General features: G+C 59.2%; 1 pseudogene; it reads right to left on the bottom strand.

The window, feature by feature from the left end:
• Positions 1 to 580: 580 nt before the first annotated feature.
• LOC126566841 (large subunit ribosomal RNA) overlaps positions 581 to 3984 on the bottom strand; it is an 8090-nt pseudogene continuing 4686 nt past the window's right edge.

Genomic DNA, 3984 nt, shown 5'->3' with positions numbered 1-3984 from the left:
TTCTTACCAACCAATTCGACTTGCCTTCATCTCTTGTTAGGTTAACAAAATTTTTAATGCAATAGCATGTATTTTGTGAGTTTATGTCCGAGGGATTTAAGTACCGGACTTAGAAAAATTTTTGAAGTCCAAACATTCAATTTGGACTCCATACTCCATTGCTCCTCTAAGAGGTACCTAGTACCCCGTAGCGAAGCAACCGTCACGTTTGAACTTTCCACTAGGAGGTGCAGCCATCACTCGACATGTTAATCATTATCACCCCATACTACTCTCTATATCCGGATACGGCGCTAACCCGATTGCTTGCCCCGACAGCAATCGACCCACTCGTAAGCGGGTTACCCGTAGGTAAGTCAACGATGCGTATTGCCCCCTTCAAGCAAACCGATCATCACTCCGTGGAGGAGTAATGACGGACCCGTACCGGTATCAACTGCATATGATCAACATTCTTATGAACCCACACACTCTTCGCTTATATGCTCAGTAACATTTCAATTCTCTCTCTGTCTTTCGTTTTCCAACTCATTCATCGTGCATACTGAACACACCCGGAAAGGTGCGACAGTACACACGAATACACCACCAAGCATGGGTCGCCTGAGAGGATCGATGCGAACGCATCTCTACAACTCGCAGCTCCCAGCCTGAAGTCCCGTCGTTTGCGGGCGGTCGGTAGGCATCGAAACTAGTCAAGTCCACGGTCGGCGAGGTCAGCTGCCACCAGTGTTCCCTATGGTCAGGTACTAACACGTGCGGTGCGACCCTGCGCGATGCGGCCAAGTCTAGAAGCGGGGATGAGGCGCCAGGCTGCGAGGCAGCGCCAGCGTATCTCGGAGGGTTGTTAGGCCCGCTAGCTTACGATTGCCTATGGGGGTTTGAAGCGCTATCAGCTCGGATTGGTTACGACCTTAGAGGCGTTCAGGCATAATCCAGCGGACGTAGCGTCATACCAAAGTCCGGTCGAACTAGTATTGAGCCAGTGGTCCGTACCTGTGGTTCCTCTCGTACTGCACAGGAATTCCGTTAAGATAGCACAAATGCACACACCAGTAGGGTAAAACTAACCTGTCTCACGACGGTCTAAACCCAGCTCACGTTCCCTTGAAAGGGTGAACAATCCTACGCTTTGGGAATTTTGCTTCACAATGATAGGAAGAGCCGACATCGAAGGATCAAAAAGTCACGTCGCTATGAACGCTTGGCGACCACAAGCCAGTTATCCCTGTGCGCTGGCGACAGAGGTGGCGGAGGCACTTTCGGCCCTTGCAGGCGAGACCATCTGCGAGGAGGAGGTGCGCCTGATGGAGAACTACAACGGGACGCAGGTGGCGCGCGTTCGGGTGCCGGAGAGGATGGCAGAGAAGCTGGTGGGCAAGCGCGTCAAGGTGAGCTTCACCTTGTGCCCGATCAGCCGAGTACTGCAGACGACCGAACGGCAGCCGAGATGCTTCCGTTGTCTGGAGATCGGCCACCAGAGGGCGAAGTGCAGGAGCGAGGCCGACCGCACGGACGCCTGCATTCGCTGCGGGAAGCCGGGTCATTGGGCGATGCACTGCCAGGAGGATCCGTGTTGCGCCAGGTGCAAGGGTCCTCACCCGGTGGGCCATCCGACCTGCCGGCAACACTGAAGGTCCTACAGATCAACCTTGGGCGGAGCCGGTCAGCACAGGACCTGATGCTGCAGACGGCTAGGGAGCTTGGAGTGCAGGTCGTGCTTGCTTGCGAGCTCTACCGGCCACCAAGATCCAACCCGAGATGGGCATATGATGAAGCGGAAAGCGTAGCGGTGATTGCCACTGGCTCCTTCCCCATCCAGCGACTATGGGGATCGTCGTCGCCAGGGCTAGTTGTAGCCACCATTGCAGGCATAACATTCGCCAGCTGCTACGCTTCGCCCAACAACACCAGCGGGGCCGACTTTGTCAGCTACCTTGAGGCGGTGGAGATGTCGCTGATCGGACACGCGACGGTAGTCCTTGCCGGGGACTTTAACGCGTGGAGCCAGGACTGGGGTAGTGCCCGTACGTCACGGAGGGGAGAAGACCTGAAGAGCGTCGTAGACCATTTGGGGCTCCGGACGCTTAACAGCGGTAACGTACCCACGTTCAAGGGTAACGGCGTGGCACGACCAAGCATAGTGGATGTAACCTTCTCCAGCCACACTATTGCGCGCCCCGATTCCTGGCGGGTAAGTCCGCGGTTCTCCGACAGCGACCACTCCTACCTGGAGTTTCAGATGGGTCTTCCGGGAGATGGCATGCAACACCACCGTAGGCAACGACATCAGCCGCCGAACAACAACATCGGCACGGCCAGGCATGCCGGTACCCGGTGGAAAACTGCGCAGTTTGATAGCTCCTGCTTCGCCACCGCCCTTTCCATTGGACGGTTCGAGCTGGCGCAGACACCGGAAGACCTGGTCGGCGGGCTTACTGCAGCGTGCGACGGCACAATGGAGCGGGTGCATGGGGCGACCTTCCACCAAGCGCCGAGGATGTACTGGTGGACACCCGAGATCGACCGGCTGAGGGAGGAGTGCGAAGCTGCAGAACGGCGACGTCGCAGCGCCCCGCCTGATGAGCGCCTCGCGCTGACCGCCCAGCTCCTGAGCTCGCGGAGGATGCTGGCGAGCGAGATCCAGCGCAGCAAGGATCGCTGCATGCAGGAGCTCATTGACGGGGTGGAGAACGATGTATTCGGGCTCGGGTACAAGGTGGTGCTGGCCAAGCTGCGCAGTCGCGCACCACCTGAAACCGACCGAGCAGTACTCCAGCCGATCGTTGACGCACTTTTCCCGACGCACCCTCCGTTCGATTGGCCTACCATCGCAGCCGAGGTCGACACGGAGGAGGTCCGGCCGGTTACGCAGGACGAGGTGTTGGCCGTTGCAGCCAGGATGGCATCGTCCAAGGCGCCAGGACTCGACGGCATCCCCAACGCGGCGGTGAAGACCGCGATCCGAGAGCACCCGGAGGTCTTCACCCGGGTGTTCAACGACCTGTTGCGGCGGGGAGAGTTTCCGACGTCATGGAAGGCGGCGCGGCTGGTGCTAATCCCGAAGCCAGGCAAACCCCCTGGCGAGCCATCGTCGTGGCGGCCGCTGCTGATGCTGGGTGCAGTCCCGAAGGTGTTCGAGCGGATTATCCTCGACCGCCTGAACGAGCACCTGGAGGACAGCAGTGCACCCCGCTTGTCGCCCGAGCAGTATGGCTTTCGCCGCGGACGATCGACGGTGCAGGCCATCCAGCGGGTCGTCGAGCGAGGCCTGTACGCGAGGACGTTCCACCGCACCAATGGCAGAGACCCTCGCTGCCTGATGGTGGCATCTCTGGACGTGCGGAACGCCTTTAACTCGGCCAGCTGGACGGCGATTGCAGCAGCTCTCCAGCGGATGAGCGTACCGTCAGCGCTCCAGCGAGTCTTGCGCAGCTACTTCTCGGGACGGGAGCTGCTTTTCGAGACCGCCGAGGGACCAGTTCGCAGGACAGTCACGGCAGGCGTACCACAGGGCTCTATACTAGGGCCGACCCTGTGGAACGTCATGTATGATGGTGTGCTGCGGCTGACGCTGCCGGACGGTGCGGAAGCGATCGGTTTCGCGGACGATTTGGTCGTTCTGGCGGGAGGAGCGACACCACAGGCGGCAGCGGAACTGGCTGAGCAGGCGATTGGCATCATCAACTCGTGGATGGCAGCACATCATCTGGAGCTTGCTCCGGCCAAGACCGAGTTGGTAATGATGTCCACGATGCGGAGGGCGAACACGCAGGCGCCGGTGACCATCGAGGGCGTGCAGAGGATGCCAACACGGACGATCAAGTACCTTGGGGTCATGCTGGAGGACCACCTGTCTTGGAATGCCCACGTCGAGTGCGTCTCCGCAAAAGCACTCCGTGTGGCACAGGCGGTATCCCGGCTGATGCGGAACCACAGCGGCCCCAAGGGTGCTAAACGACGACTGCTCGCGTCCGTCGTGGA

The sequence above is a fragment of the Anopheles maculipalpis genome, assembly GCF_943734695.1.
Source record: "Anopheles maculipalpis chromosome X unlocalized genomic scaffold, idAnoMacuDA_375_x X_unloc_4, whole genome shotgun sequence".
Classification (NCBI taxonomy): Eukaryota; Metazoa; Arthropoda; class Insecta; order Diptera; family Culicidae; genus Anopheles; species Anopheles maculipalpis.
The sequence above is the reverse complement of the archived record's forward strand: the minus strand, read 5'-3'. Positions and strand labels throughout refer to the sequence as shown.